The 17,034-nt window shown below is 32.8% G+C and overlaps 1 protein-coding gene and 1 long non-coding RNA gene across 2 annotated transcripts in view; one reads left to right on the forward strand and one right to left on the reverse strand.

Annotated features, from left to right (window-relative positions):
* Nucleotides 1-274: 274 nt before the first annotated feature.
* The window catches only part of LOC109535457 (alkaline phosphatase), a gene marked incomplete in the record, with an annotated part of 238,968 nt that continues 222,208 nt past the window's right edge, over nucleotides 275-17,034 (forward strand). Inside the window, 1 exon segment of the mRNA XM_048665554.1 lies at nucleotides 275-441.
* Nucleotides 2,755-3,570, reverse strand: LOC125504128. Its single transcript, XR_007281290.1, has 2 exons — nucleotides 3,457-3,570; nucleotides 2,755-3,010 (listed from the first exon to the last, which is right to left on the reverse strand). It is a non-coding gene; the product is annotated as an uncharacterized LOC125504128 (long non-coding RNA).

Genomic DNA, 17,034 nt, shown 5'->3' on the forward strand with positions numbered 1-17,034 from the left:
CCAGAAGCACCACGCTGAGGTGCGCAAATAACAAAAATATTTTAGGAAATTCCTTTAAACTACCCAGTAGTTCTGTTCGGCGGCGATTCTGTTAACTTTACCTTCGCCATGTTTGCATTTATCTTATCAACGAGGAGTTAATTCGTGTTACATTCTGCTCTGTCCGCTTTTTCGGTTTTCCAGCACTAATGCGAACGTCTTGTACATGCAGGAGTCGAAAAAGAGTTCGGGCTGAGCGTGCGCAATGGTTTAGCGCCCCGACGCCGACGGTGTATGTTAACGTTAGTATCGTTACGATGTTCCAATTGAGCTTTTCCGTAATCGAATAGCGTTGGCTGGAAATTTTGCATTACGCGCGAAATTGAAAAGTTTCAAGTTGCGTCGCGTTTAGGTGATTGGTGCAATTGACTGGGTTTAAGTTGGAAATTTGCTCGCGATTGGGTGAGTGAAAATTAGTTATTTATTTAGGCACATGCAAAAATTTACCGGTTGGACAAGGAAATAATTGAGAATTTTCCCAAAGTGTCCATGAAAGTTTTGGTCTTTAGTTTAAGATTCTGACAACTAAATACATAAACTTGAAAACTTGTTGGAGAACTTTGACAAACATTGCTGAAAAGCCAAAAAACTTCATAAAAGCTAAGAGAGGCATTGTTGTCTCAATTATAATTCCTGGTAGAAATTTTCCGGAAGATAAACGCTAACTTGCCAATATAATATTTTATAGTGGCATTGAAACTGTGGATTCAAATACTGAATAAAATCAGCTGAAAAAGTCGAGATGATACGTGCGAATCCTTGCACAATTACAGAGTTGTAGGTACATAATTTATTTTGTATAAAAATAATTCAAATATGAAGGACAAATTGAACTTTTCGTGTCAAAGACACAGCTTTCCGCCTTCAACTAGAATTTTGTTACCTAAATCATCTTTTGCTTCTTCCAGTGCCTCACTTTATTAGTGCTCGCTTGAAATGGACCAATAACCCACACTTAAATTTTCATCTTATACTCTTACCATCTGCTGCACCAATCAGTTTTTCTCTCGTTTGCCCTTCCATTATTATTTTTATCATCTTAAATAAATATGTTTCCATTAGTCTTATCGGGTTAGGGAACTATTTAGGGAACTTATATAACTTCTTTGATAACATTTTATCCCGAAGAATTGTCGTTTCTTTAGACATTCTTCTTTCAGTATCTAGCCGTCCAATCCATAGAACTATTGTTTTAAACGTATATTATTTTTTAGTGGTTTGTTTTGTAATCCGCTGGTTTGCATTACATTTGCTTGTGGGTTTCGGTTTTAACTAGTTTTCGTACAAATTCCTTTTTAGTGCTCGTTTTCAGCTTCTATTCTGTTCACAGAACGTTCAGGTGGTTTAAAAATATCTGTGGTTCTTCTGCGAATTTAGCAAGGGCAGTTGCTTAATCTGCACATGAAATTTTTGTAAATTTTTCAATTTTTGCTTGGGCCATATTTCCATACTTGGCTTCGATTTCCGGACTATGTTCTTCATCCTTCACCCACTTCCCACAAAATAAATGTATTTTGATAATGTATTTAAAGGCTCTGTTTGTTGCGTTTGTTTCCCGTCCCCACAGCAAGATGGACATGAAGGAAAATTGCGGAAGATCCAGTTTTGCTGGAAATTTTAAGCAATGAATCTAAAACTGTTTCTTCATAAAGTTTAGACTGAAAGTTTGTGATTTTGTTGTGATCGTAGTCAAAAACTGCTTTCGGTTTTTCTATGGCCGTTCAGAGACGTTGATTATGAATCACCTGTGGATTAAATCCATCATTTTAGCTTAATTTATGTACTTATAGTGAGCTAAAGTAGTCGTCAGAAAACGACTATTTGATGCAGAACGGGGCTGAACTATAACCGGCCTAGAGGCATTGAAACTTTGATGCTTTTAATATATGCGTTTTCCTAAGTATCTCATGATTTTTTTATTCGAGAGGAACAAGCACCAGCTCTGTAATTCGACAACTTTAGTTTCAGGAAACATCATGAAATTACTATTTTAAGCTTGAAAAGCTCTACAGCGTTATATTGACATTAAATCTTGAATCAGTTCAATATCAATATTAACGGAAACTAAATGAAAGGACAAAGTTGGCAACTTTTGAAACGAACACTTTTATAGACTGAATTTTGAGCTTCGGGTCAATTACTATATTTTTGGGCAATTTATGCGGATTTTTGCTTTAAAAGGTTACAAAATAGGTTGGTTTTATTTTACGTTGTGAACTGCAAAATTTGCTTGTTTCCACCTAATACATGCATTCCAACAAATCACATTCAATATGATAATTTCCAGCTCAAAATTTAAACTTTCATACTGAATTTTCAACGACTTCAAATCACACTTTTTTAGTTGCGTGCAACTAAAACTGAGCATCTGCATTTTAAACAAAAACAATCGACCTTTACAGTCGCATTTCTTACTCCAAAGTCAATAGTTTTAAAAATCGCGTTGTTGAAGGCGATTTTATTTAAATAAACATAAGATTCTACCACTCGGTATGTCAGAGTTCAATAATACAACAACTGTTTTGTCAGGTGTTGACTGGATCCTGCCACAAACATTGACGGAATCTTTCGGTCTCCTAATAAGGAACTCAAAGGGTTTTGAAACAAAATTAGAGACCGTCTTTTAAAGCCAACACTTCTTAAAGAGTCTGTGCAGAGCAAAAATGTATAAAATGTGTCATAACTGAGTGAATTAAATAAATGGAAATGCAAATGTTCAAAGAATAAGTTTTATTAACGGAAATGTTCGTCATATAATTTTCAACTTTTGGAGGTTTTCAATTATGGAAACTGTTCCTTGATGTTTTCCATGCATTCTATACTTTTGTTGGAATAATTCGGATAATTATTTTATTTCCTTGTTCTAAGACTCTTACGAATTTTTTTCTCCTCTACTAGTTTTCGCTTTCAGGCTTTGTTTTGCAGCCACAGTAGAACTATTTTAGTATAGTTTTGATCCTTTATTTGTTCACTAAAAGGTTCGTCGTTTAATTGGTCTCGTCCTAACCGTTTCTTAATTTCCAAATAGTGAGTTAATTTTCTCAGTTCTCTAATTGCATTAATTTTATTACAACATTACTGTTCTCAGACATTGATTTAAGAGCAAAAGTTCACTCAAAATAGCATCATATTTCAATTTAATCACTTGTTGAAAATAAAAGGCGAATCATACATTCTGCTGATATAACATAGACTCAAATTAAATATTCTCTAATTATAGACGCTTTATGCAGGTCTGAACAATAATTTTTGAAATATGCCAAACAAATTTTATGCTATGTTTGTCGCACTTTCATATATTCTTAATTTGTCGCTGTATTCAGTTTTAAACTGTTTTGCTGTTGTATTCATTGATTAGTGAAGGAGGTTCTCTGAAGTTATGAGTGAAATGTTATGGGAAAATAGCAATGAACTAACCTTCTAGATCGGACCGAGCACTTTTATTCGTAAAATTTCTGAATTTGACGTGATTTGCCCATATTGATGTATAATTTGGCATTTAGTATTGAATATTTCGTTTAGTTTCTATGGATTTCCTTAGACGTTAATAAATAAAAAAAGGTGGTTAGTATAACTTTTCATAATTCTTAACTGGTTGTGTCTAATTATCTCCTTTGTTTCTATTCGTTAAATCACAGCTTATCCCTTTCAACCTTTGTTTTGCGCTCTGTTTTACAGACACAGTTAAAATAGTTAGGCTGGTTTTTTGCTCCTTTATCTATTCATTAAAATGTTCGTGGGTCAACTGGTTTTGTATTAATTATTCCTTAATTTGCTTGATGTGAGTTAATTTTCTTAGGTCCCTAATTCAATACGTATCATTAATAGTATCGCGTTCAGGCATTTGGGTGCAACTATTCGATACAAATATCTTAAATTTCACTTTAATTGCCTGTTGAATGAATTGAAGCGGAATCATAAACTGTGAAATTATGACATGGAGCTAAATTAAAAATTCACTAACTTTAGAAGTTTTATTCAGGTCTTAATGATACTTTTGCAAATATGTTGAATACATTTCTGTAAAAACTTTGGCTCACCCCCTTATATCCTTAATTTGTTTTTGTCGCTGTATTCAGTTTTAATCTGCTTAGTTAACGAGGTTTTCTGCTGATATAGCAAAATCGTATGAATAAATGACAATGAACCAACGTTGTGCATTGGACCGAGCACTTTTCTACGTTAAATTTACAAACTTGGCATGATTTTCACATACTGAATTGTAATTTGGTTTGTAATACTGACTATTACTCTCGGGGACTTTGGGAATATCTGAACAAAGTCGTTAGTAAATATATTTATAATTCTGAACTGCTGTTGTCTCCACTGATCAAAGCTAGTAGCTGTTTGCCTGATGTTTCCTTTGCGTTCCACTCTTTTGTTAATAACATTCGTCTAGTTAATTTAATTTCTTATCCCAAGGTATGTACGAATGTTTCTCCTTACTAACCGTTTTTAATTTAAGGCTCTGTTTTACAGACACAGTCAAGGTAGTTTGTGTGACATTTTGATCTTTTCACTATTCTTTAAAATGTTCGTCGTTCAACGAGTTTTGTCTAAATCATTCCTTAGTTTGCTTAATACGCCCTATGCACTCATTTCCAACTTACTTACACAAATACATTCTAATCAACGTCTCAGATAGTAGGAAAACAATAATCAATTCATCATCCAATTAATTATAAGATAGTTTATGTTCGAATTATCATCTGATTAATCATTAAGTCCCGTTTGAGCGATAATTGTTTTTGTCTGCCAAAGCATGTCAGAGGCAAATTATTTGCCTCGATAATGCTCGAACTTACTTAATCATGAAACTAGGCCACCTTATTTGCAAGCTGAATATCGTCTAGTACTTTGTGAACCTGCTACTATTGCCTTGTAACCCACATTGAATTATTATGCAATGCAGCCAAGGCGCGCGATAAAAATCAATGCGTTCGATATTAACACAAAATCGCAAAACAAGAGAAAGAAAAAAGAGCAAACTAAGTCCAGCACTCGATTAGCGCGAGCCGAGCAAAAATCCCAACGAAAAATATGGATTTTCTATAACCGGGAGCAATATCACATTCCCAAAACACTAACGTCTCTTCCTGCTAATAAGGGATTCTGGCCCGGAGGAAAGTATCGTGTTGAAGTGTTCATTTTCTTTAATTAAAGGAGTTGAGTTGCACGCAATAGACTACACTTTTCGAATTTTAATGAGTATCTGCTTCCCTCAGCTAAGCACGACTTAGAACATAATTAAAATCTCGTTCAATAAGTCGGTGTCCCAAAGAATATCTATTTAATTTTTAATGGTTTCCATAATTACTCAGCATTAATTTAATATGACAGTTTAAAGCTGGCAATATTCTCTTCTGGACTGAATTAGTTTTCAGGATGGAATAGAATTTTGATTTCGTAATTAAGAGTGAAATAACTAAAGGAGACTTTCAATGGGAACAACAAAAGAATATAATATTAATAATATTAATAGAAGCAGAATAAATGGGAGGAAAGTGAACTAGTATCAGACGAAATTGCGAAGCCCTTTGACACAATTAACCCTTATAAGTCTATTAAGTGCCGTAGAACACGTCTTGAATATTCTCCGGGGAATTCCGAAATTTCCGATTTTGCTAATAGACCTTCCTGCCATCGAAATAAGTTCGACATTTTTCAGATTCCTTTGAAGCGCTTTTATGACACTACGACGCTTTAATCTGTTTCGCACGTTTGATCAAGTGGCATTGAAAGCTCTATTTGGTGCGCTTAAAGCAACGTAAAATGTCACCTACTGAAATGTTAATCGGATCGACGGGTGTCTTATAAAAGGTTTGCTTTTATTTAACTGTCAAAGGTCTACCGTTGAAATTTTTGCGAAAATAGTGATTATTGCATAAATTATTCGAGTTTTATGAAGGTTCATTCAATAAAACTCTCTACTCTCGGGTGGAGTGATTATTATGTTGTCTGAAAAAGTCACAACGGTTTTCTAAAAGCCACACCTTAGGATACAAGATAGCAGTTTTTAAATTCCAAAATCAACGGAATGAGCCAATTTCAATTTAATTAAAATGCTATTCTAATGGCTATTTTCAAAACTTTCTGAACGAAGTTTTTGCAATGTTTGCGTTGTGTTCATTTTTAATTTGTTTCGCTGTTATAATCCTCAATAAATTTAAATAGACAAACTGAAGTTTCTCTGTTTGTCTAGTTTTCTTCTTAACATTTGCTTTCAATATTTCTCTTGAAACGTGAGCCTTTTTATGTTTTATTTGCAATTTCATTATTTTGCTACTAGAATGCGTCTAAATCTATTTCCCTGCAACGTTTGCGATGTATTCATTTTTAATCTGTTTCATAACTAAAATTTGTGTATTTATCTAGTTTTGTTCTAACACTTGTTTTCGCAATTTTTCTTGAACGCTAAGCTTTTTTCGAGTTTTATTTGCAATTTCATTATTTTCTAATATGGAATTCGACAAAATTTATTTCTTTACAATGTTTGCGTTGTGTTAATTTTCAATTTCTTTCTAAACTAAACTTTGTCTATTTGTCTAGTTTGGTTCTTAACACTTGATTTCCAAGTTTCTCTTGACAGGCAAGTTTTTATGTTTTCTTTACAATTTAACTATTTTGTTACCAGAATTCGACTAAATTAATTTTTTTGCAATGTTTGCGTTGTGTTAATTTTTTATTTGTTTCTATACTAAACGTTGTCTATTTGTTTGGTTTTGTTCTTAACACTTGTTTTTCAGATTTTTCTTGAAAGCTGGGCTTTTTGATGCTTAATTTACTTATTCTAACAAATTTTTAAATTGTTTTCTTTCTCTGCTAGTTTTCTATTTAATACTTGGTTGTGCGCTCTCTATTCTGCTTCTGATTGTTAATATTCCTCTGTTTTCTCGAAATTTTGATTTTATCTTAATTGATAAGTTTGAAAAGTTTCACTGATTTATAGCGAATGATTTTGCATGGGTTGTTACTTCTTTCATTGGCAAATTTTTTGATATTGTACCGTGGATGGCCGAGTATTAAAACTCTTTCTTCTGGTTACAACTTTTATTCCACTCGGTACAACTTTAACTACGGAACAGGAACAAACTAACTTCTAAAATTAATGTCAACTTCACAAACGATAACAATAACACACGGAAAACACGGATTTCCGACTCGCGGGTTTAACTTCTTCTGCACTCAGGCGCGGCTGTCACTTCACTCTCCCCCGTCTGGTTCTCGTCGTCGCTTATATCCTTTTCTCCAGGTATTCCAGATAGTTCTAGAAATCTCCAGAACAGGTGCGAAACTTCCCGCTCGTCAGTGTCATATTTGACAGTAAATGGGGCCCAAATGGGGCTGGGCTCCCATTTACTGAAATACCATGAATTTCGATCCCCCATTCCAAACGTGAGTACCCCAGGCCATTTCCGTTACAATATCTTTCGTTCCTTTCTTGATATTTTTCAGTTCTTTCCATTTTATACTTTATTATTTCTTATACCCATAGGCACTGTGTTTCATGTGTTTTTCTTATTTGCTTTGATATTTTTGCGAACATACTGGGTATAAAATAAATTATAAAAGATTTGTGAAGGTTCATTCAATAAACCTTTCTAATCTAAGGTCAAGTGTTTATTTTGTTGACTGAAAAAGTCTAAAAGTTCTAAAAGCCCCAAATTAACACTATAAAGGAGTTATTAAATTCCAAAATAAACAGAATGAGGAAGCTTAGATCGAACAAAAATGTCATCCTAGTGACAATCTTTAAAATTTTCTAAATTAATTTTTCTGCAATTTTTGTATTGGCCTCATTTTTAATTTACTTTGCTGTTATATTCCTCGTTAAATTTAAATAGACAAACTAAAGTTCGTCCATTTGTCTAGTTTTGTTCTTAATACTTCTTTTCAAGATCCTCTTTCCAAGAACTAATTTTTTTGCAATGTTTGCGTGGTGTTCATTTGTAATTTGTTTCTAACCTAAACTTTGTGTATTTGTCCAGTTTTCGTCTTAACACTTTCTATGATTTCTTGGCAATTTCTTTCTTTTTTTACTAGAATTCGAATAATATACTTATTCTAACAATTTTAAAAATTACTTTATTTCTTTACTAGTTTTCCATTTAATGCTTTCTGTTGTGCTCGGTGTCACAGTTAGGATAATTTAGTCTGACATTTCATTGATTTTTTCACTAAAATTTTCATGGTTGGTTTTGTCTAAATTATTTCTTAATTTTTTTTGTTGAAGGTTTTTGTTTCATATTGATTTAAAGTAATATTCTCAGGTTTTAACAGTTGTTTTTCATCTTTTCAAAGTAATCCTTGTGCTCGTTGTTTGTGTGTGCATTTTAAGAATTAACTACTTCATTTGCAATTTCAAATAATTCCCATTTTGTTTGAAGGCTGCACTTTTTTACAGCTGCTTTCATTCATTCATTTATATTTTCGTCTACAATGTGTTCTATCGCAGTTTATAGTACTGCACTTTACTCCCTTATTTTGTAGTCACTCTTTATATTGTTCCTCCGAAGCAACTTTTTAATTTTCTGCTGCTGGTTCTTAATTCCTCCGTTTTTTCCTGCTTGCCTCATTTAGTTTAGATATTTAAATATTTTCCTCAAAATTTTGATTTTGTTTAATTGGTAAGTTTTACTATTTTATAGTGAATCGTTTTAAGTGAGTTCTGCTTTCTTTTGTTCACTTTTCGTTCGTTTCTTCAACAATTTTATAGTGCATAATTTTGCTTGGGTTTTCACCTCTTTTGTTAAGAATGTTTTTGTTATTTTTCATTCCTTTCTGGCTCTATTTCAGTTGCTTGAATTATTTACTTTGTTCTTTCTAAAACATCTTTCCATAGTGCTTCATGTGTTTTTGTGATTTGCGTTCCCTTTATTGCAGTTTTTTGAGTGCACATTTTATTATTAAAGTTGTTGTCTGAGATTAAATGTAATCACTTAGGATTGACACTTTTTAGTTCATTCCTCTGAAGCAACTGTGTCCTTTTCTGCTCATGATTCTTAATATTCCTCAGTTTTTTTCTGCTTGCCTCATTTCGCTACTTGCCAGTTTTCTCAAAACTTTGATGTTGTTTAATAGATAAGTTGGAAAGTTCTTACTATTTTATAGTGAATGGTTTTGCTTGGTTTCTCACCTCTTTTGGAAATATTATTTTTGTTATTTTGCGTCCGGTTCTTGCTCTATTTCAGTTGCTTGAATTATTTAATTTGTTTTTTCTAAAACATCTTCCCACTATGTTTGATGTGTTTTTCTTATTTCCACTTTGCACATTTTCTTTACTTTATTGCAGTTTTTAGGGGTGCATTTTGTTACTTAAGTTGTTGTCTGGTATTAGTGAAGTCACATGCAATTGACACTTTTTAGTTCGTTTCTCTGAACCAACTTTGTAATTTCTGCTCCTGGTTCTTAATTTTCTGCTGTTTCTCATGCTTGACAGTTTTGTAAACATTTTCATTTGGTCTAATTGATAAGTTTGAAAGGTTTCACTATTTTATAGTGGATGGTTTTCCTTGGGTTCTTACCTCTTTTGTTGATATATTTTTTATATCTCTATTTCAGTTATTTAAAATATATTTTTTCTACCTAAAGCATCTTTCCACTGTAGTTTTTGTTTTTTTTTATCATTTGCGTTCACTTTATTGCAGTTTTTTGGATGTGCATTTTATTATTAAAGTTGTTGTCTGAGATTAATGGTAAAGTCCCTTGCGATTTACACTTTATATTTCATTTCGCTCAAGCAACTGTTATTTTCTGCTCTCGGTTTCTAACATTGCTCTGTTTTTTCCTGCTTGTCGCATTTTATTGCTTGATAATTTTCTCAAAATGTTCATTTTTTTAAAATGATCATTTCGAAAATGTCCATTATTTTATGTTGGACGGTTTGCTGATGATTTTTAAATTGCAAATTTTGTGTTACTATTAGTTACTTCTCTTGTTGTATTTCACTACTTTAAATTATCTGCTTCGTTGCTTCCAAAACATATATTTCCAATGTGCTTTATGTGCTTCTCTCTCTTACGTTCACTTGCCTAGACCACCCATATTTTCATTTTCCTCTTATGCTCCAAGTCTTTTCTTTATACGTTTTGTTAAGGCACTGATTGCATATTTTCTAAATTCGTTCTCTGTTTTTTTTTCAGCTTTTTATTATTCAGTTAACTGCCTTAGTTTAATTTGCAAAATAATAAATAGTAAAATTGTATTAAGGAAACAATAGATTTAGTAAAATTAAAGACAAAGCTAAGACTTTGAGTCGCAATTGCAGGGCAATTAAATTTTCTATTATTTTCCACTGTATTTAGATTTAGTTCTGTATTTGTGTTCGCCTCTTTCGCCACCAACTTGTCAATAGCTTGTTGGATTTGGATGCATTAAGCTAACAACATAGTTTTATTGATGGTGCATTTTAGTTGTTTACTTCTAATCCGACTCGACAGTCCGTTATTGAACGCCTTTCCACTTTTACATGGTTTTGCGCCTGGCTTATCACTTATCTTCGATGTGCAGTTTCTCCGTTCATGTTAAGTGTGAAATTTTCATCTTAAGCAATTGTGCCAATCACAAGAAGCAACATTAAAAAGGCATGAAAATTTCGTTAATTCACAACGTTTTTCGTATTCTTTCTTACTTTAAATTATACAAGATTTCTTTTCTCTCCACCACGGCGCATAAAGATTTCGATCAGGTCGCCTAAATACAAATCGCCTATGTTCACATCATTTTGCCGCCATTAGTATGAATTGCCTACCTTTCCGATGTTAATGGCCCTTTGGAAGTATTTTAAAATTCATGACACGTTTTTGAATATTCCCCGCACAATTTTAGAATTTTCTATGTCTAACAGAATCATCTCAATACGAATTCCCAATAACATTGTTTAAAGACTTGTAGCACATTTTATTAAGCATTGTTTTTTCCTCTGATTACATAAGAAAGTTGACTGTGACTTGACGGTTGACTGTGACTTGGTTACTTTTTAAGTTTAAGTTTTGTTAACTTAATCAAAATATTGTTTTGTGTAGAATTTTGTGAAGAATTATATTTAAATGTTTTTTAATATTTAGGATTTTATGAATCTAAATAGGTACCAAACCACATTTTAATGCTGCGCCATCCAAAGGGCAAACTTACGTTCTTTGCGACGATTTTCAGATTAAAGTAAATATTAAATAAACATGAAGAACGCACTTTACTCGGCACGAAAATTACTCAAAGTGTACTCTCCAGTGTTCCAATCATATAAAAGCATTCCGGCTGATTTTTCAGGTACTTTTTGAATTCAGTCCGCATGGAAAATGTTGGTTGAAACCCAAATGCAAATAACAAAGTGTAAAATCGGATCACGATCTGTGTGCAGTTCAGACATTGTTCTTGCGGCTTCTAATTTAAATGCCAGAAGAATGCAAAATCTCATCCGCATGCAATTATTTTCTTGTCACATGCTCGAAGAACTTTTCAACTCAGTTGCCTCAAAGTCATTTGACAAACTAAGAGTTAACAGCTCGGAGGCGGAATAACGCAAATGTGCTTGAAACCAACCGCATATTAAGAAAACATCAATATTGCTCAACAGTGTTGAAAAAGCTGAGTGAGGAAAGAGCGCCAGCTTCTACTCAAGGAAAAATTGATCTATGAAATTTACCATGTTGTGGAGTATGTGCACTTTGGGGAGTTTCTTTACTTGGAATTTTGAAAATAATATATTTCCAGGCTCGATAAGAAAAAGTTTGCATCTGCATGGTACAAAGTTTAGATAACTGATGTTTGATAGAAAGTTTACTTTATATTTACGATCTGTTTAATGGAGGTGCCGCTTCTTTTGGGTTCACTGTTAATCTGTTTATGTCAAAAGATCAAATTGATGTTGCTGTCTTATTTATGAATTTTTAAAGTTTACATAAACAATTTCCTGCAATAAAAATCTAGATTTTTCAAATAATATCTGGTTTTTGTATAACGCGTGTTTCTATTCGAATTCGATTAATCACTGTGGACAGTATCGTATATACTGTTTGTTTTATAAACTATTAAGTTTTAGTTTTATTTTTGTGGCAATTTTGCTTTTGCGTTTTGGTCAACTTCGATCTGTTCCCAAAAGTTTGAAACGTTTTAGCTTAAATTAATGAATCGTCTTTTAACAGCCAAGCAAACCGTTATTTCATCTACTAATTTAACTATTTTTTGTAACCTTCAGTTTGTTATAAATACTTTCACTAAAGGGAACGATGGAATTTTCAAGCATTAGCACACTATTTGAACCTTCTTTCGAGAATTAATTTGATTTCAACCCCGCATTGAGGGCAACATAACAAACGTTTTATTTTCATATTCGAATGTTTATCTAAAGCAACAAGATGATAAAGAAAAAGATGCGAAAACAGCATTGAAGAAAAATAAAATGTCAATCAACTAGGCAAGAGTAAAGCACATGAAATACAGTGGAAATATTTTTTGTAAAGAACTAAGCAGATAATTTTAAAAGCTAAAATATGGCAAGCAAACTAACTAAAAGTGCCACACAATTTTCCAACAAAATAAGTTACAATTCAAGAAGAACTATCAATAAACCATCCAATATGAAATGTTCTACATTTTTAGAATTTTTAATTGAACAAAATATACGTTTTGAGAAGGCTTCCGAACAATTAAATGCGACAAGCAGGAACAAATACAGCAATGTTAACAATCAGGAGCAGAAAATGATAAGGTTCATTATTCTCAGACAACAATTTAAATAATAAAATGCATGGGCACCTAAAAAATGCAATAATGTGAACGCAAATGAGAAAAACACATGAAACATGGTGGAAATATGTTTTAGAAAGATCATAATAAATAATTTAAGTAACTGAAATAGAGCAAGAAAGAATGCAAAAGAAACCACAAAAATTATCAACGAAAGAGGTGAGAACCCATGCAAATTCACCCACTATATAATAGAGAAACGTTTCAAACTTACGAATTATAGACAAAATCAAAATTTTGGGAAAACCAGCATAAAATGAAATGCGACAAGCAGGGAAAAACAGAAGAAAAGTAAGAATCAGGAACAGAAAATGACAAAGGTGCTTCAGAGAAACGAACTAAAAAGTGTCAATCGCACGTGACGTCATCAATCTCAGACAACAAATTAAATAATAAATTGCATACAGGAAAACTGCAGTTAAACGAACGCGAATGAGAAAAACAGATGAAACACAGTCGAAATATGTTTGAGAACAAACTAAATATTTAATTCAAATAACTGAAATTGAGCAAGAAAGGAACGAAAAGTAACCGAAAAATTCTGAAACAAACGAGGTGAGAATCCAAGCAAAATCATCCGCTACAAAACAGTAGATCTTTTCAACTTAACAGTTAAACAAAATCAAAATTTTGGGAAAACCAGCATACCATGAAATGTGACAAGCAGGAAAAAACCGAAGAAAATTAAGAATCAGGAGAAGATAATGACAAAGTTGCTTCAGAGAACCAAACGAAAAAGCGTCAATCGCAACGGACTTTATTAATTGCAGACAACAACTTAAACAATTACATACGCACATAAAAATTGCCATTAAGTAAACGCAAATGAGAAAAACACCTGAAACGCGGTGGAAAGATCTTTTAGAAAGAACAAAGGAAATAATTCAAGTAACTGAAATAGAGCAAGAACGGAACAAAAAGTAACCAAATATTTCTGACAGAAGAGGTGAGAATCCACTATAAAATAGTGCAACTTTTCACAACTATCAATTAAACAAAATCAAAATATAAAAATTAATTATTTTGACTTAAAACCTGCATGGAACGTAACATAACCAAAATATTTGGAATTTCGCATGGAATATGAAATTTGTGCTCCAATTGAAGGCTTTATTCTCCCTCGAGATAATTTAAAATAATTTTTAACAAAACATCTGTCCGATTTGCGTAGCAATTCGTCTTTTTGGTTTAACCCATTTTGCAGTCGTTTCTTCCAAAATGAATGCTTTAAGATCCTCTGGCAGTGTGAAATATTAGCGATTTGCTTTCGGGCCATTAAATAGAGAAACTTGGCGCAATAGTGGCTGGAAGTTAGTCGAGCCAAAATCCATTTTCTGCCGGTTTTTTGTGTGTTTTTGCGTCACGTTTGTGGTTCTATGGTCTCAAAAGTAGTTATGTTATCCGAACTTAATTAGCTAAGACGTTAACATGGAATTTTCGAGGGTTTTCAGTTGTTTTTGTTTCAATGTGGGAAGTAAGGTGAATCAAAAAAATGTTTGTAGAAATGGCACTAATTCACCTAACATCAGAACAATAAAATCAAATTATTGAAAAAGAGCAACCAAATATGCTTCGCTGCTTGATAAACCAATGGCCTGTTTTTGCAAGCATCAGTATAAAAACCCAGACAGACGTTTTTTTAAATTGCCAAAAGCCAGTATCTCAATTTATTTAAAAAATCAACCTTCAGGAGGAAATATGCACATAATCCAACAAATCCAGTTTACACGTGTCCTCGTCGTGCAGGGCATAGAAAATATACGGGCATGTTTTCAATTAAATGTTCACGTTTTTCACTGTAGAATTCCCTAAACTACCCATCAGAAAACGAGTTCAGATAAGAATACTAAGCACATCTAATCCATTATATTGTCGAGTAAATATGACAATGCATGTATAAATATCAGGTGGGGAGTCAGTTGAAATATTGCCATGAGATGCCGGAAAGTTAAATCCTGCAAGCGGGAAATGCAGCGTCTAATTGTGAAGATCCTATTAACAGCAGCGGAAATATGAATAAATCAAAGCCAGGAAATTACTGCAATGTCTGTTAATGGTGATTTAAAGCCAGTTTTGTAAATTTCAATTATTCTTTGCGTCGCAGGTGAATCAAGTAAAATTGCCTTGATCCAACAGAGAAACTGTAAATTGACTGCCGTTTAAGCTACCCAGAAAATTCCACACCCTTGCTCAGTATCCACAACATCTCTGCATGAAAAACGAGCAACCATTTCAAGTTATTCCTTTAAAATATTATCCACCACTTCTCAGCTATTCGAACACCTTCCTCATTCAAAGCATGTTCGGATATTTCGCATTTTTCTTTATCGATTCCATTCGCAGCTAAATTTAGACCAAAACTCGGTGTCAGCATATTCCAATTCTCGTCTGATTTGAAAATCGCAGTCAATGACTGATATGGGCTGTCTGCTATACACGGAAGGAAACAATACATTTCGCTTCCAAAGAAACTGTAAATTTCCATCGATTTGATGCCGAAAACGGGAATTCGTTTCAAAATCTTTTATTTCTCCATCAGGGACTGATTTTAGGTTTCTTAATCTTTTGTTACGAAAAAAGATTGTTTTCAAGTATTTGTTTTCCACTTTTTACATTTCGGTCTTCCATTGAGGAAAAGTTTGATGATGAAATATCTTGTTCTGACCTCCAGCTTTTTCTTGTTTTTTTTTGTTTTCTTTTTGCCTCGTTTGTATCTATTTGCATGTTTTTCTGCTGGTGTCTGGCCTCATAACTATTGTTTAGGCTTCATTATATTCATCTTCATCTTTCTTGCTCTTTATGCCTCGCTCCATATCATTGAGTTATTATTAAGCTTTGTTGCGATTTCGACTTGAATTGTGCCGTTTGCTTTTTCATCCGATTTCTCGTTCTATTATCTATGTGTTCTTTCTTCTATCTTTGGTTCATTTCCACTCTCTGTGTTGCTTGCTTTAGCAAATCGTCTCTTTAGTCTCTCTAGTATTAACTTTATCTTTAGTCTACGTTTTTGTTTGTTTTTTAAAAGCAGTTTTGCAGTTCTTTAAGGAAGAGATTTGTAATCAGATAAGCTGCTAAAGTAAAGCACGACCAAATTTAAATGAATATCTTGTAAGTAGCTAAAAGAATATAAAAAAACTGAACAAAACAACATTGTTTTTCTAAACATCCTCTCGTCATTTACACTGTTTTGAAATAAATTATCCAAAGAATTACTGCATGACTTTCAAATAAGTTGTTTGTTTGCTTTCAACCACGAAGTTCGTGTAAAAAAAGGTAAAATCCGCAATGAAATAAATTATGTCAACTGAAATCGTCCTTTGGGCACTAAACTGAAATCGATATTTCCAAAACTCCAGGAATAAAAGCGTGTTCTGAATGAAAACGATAACGACAAAGTTTAACTTTAGTGGCTCGACTGGAAAAATGACAATTTGAAATATGAGTTTGCCGTAAATATTTTTCCATACCATTTCCTTAAATCAAATCGTATTAGAATTGAAAAACGACTATGTACTGGGGCTATTAAATATTATGCTAATTTAGTGTATTTTGTTTCCCCTGTTCTAGTACATAGCAAGTACTCAACGCTGCAGACAATTTATTTTTTACACAACATTTTTTATGCAGTTTTGTTGTTGTTGGCGGTCTGCTACATTGTTAAGAGACTTGCATAATGCATGACAGTTTCATTTCGGTTGTGCATCTGCATTTAATGCAAAAAATGGAAATATTTTACTCAAATCTCAGTCGGCAAATTTCTTTGAATAATCACCTGGAAACGCTTGCACTGCACAGCTGAACATATAATTTACAAAATATTATTTGCTACAAAAGAATGTAAATATTTCAAAAAGCTTTGTGCGATTTTGACTTCAAAAAGCATTCACTATTACATGTGGACGATTTTGCATTGTCCCAGTCGCATAGAAAAATGTTATATGTTTTTAATAAAAAATCAACGCTTGAGGCATTCATGTGATATCCAGTTCCGCACATTTCATTTACATACATCCAACAGTCGACACAGCGCAAAAATAAATAAAACTTCCCAAAAATAATGAACGAAATTAATCGAAATCCCAGTTTTGTGATGACGATATTTGTTTTAACTCTTATTGGCAGGATCATTTTGCAACACGACAAATTGAACGGAAACAAAGAAAAATAACAACGTAAAATGAAAATAATTTAATTAATGAAAGTTTAAAAAAAAGTACAAATAATTGACTTAGAGAGAATTTAACAAAA

Source organism: Dendroctonus ponderosae, unplaced genomic scaffold, assembly GCF_020466585.1.
Source record: "Dendroctonus ponderosae isolate FM_Combo_2020 unplaced genomic scaffold, Dpon_F_20191213v2 Dpon_F_20191213_1, whole genome shotgun sequence".
In the NCBI taxonomy this organism is placed as follows: domain Eukaryota; kingdom Metazoa; phylum Arthropoda; class Insecta; order Coleoptera; family Curculionidae; genus Dendroctonus; species Dendroctonus ponderosae.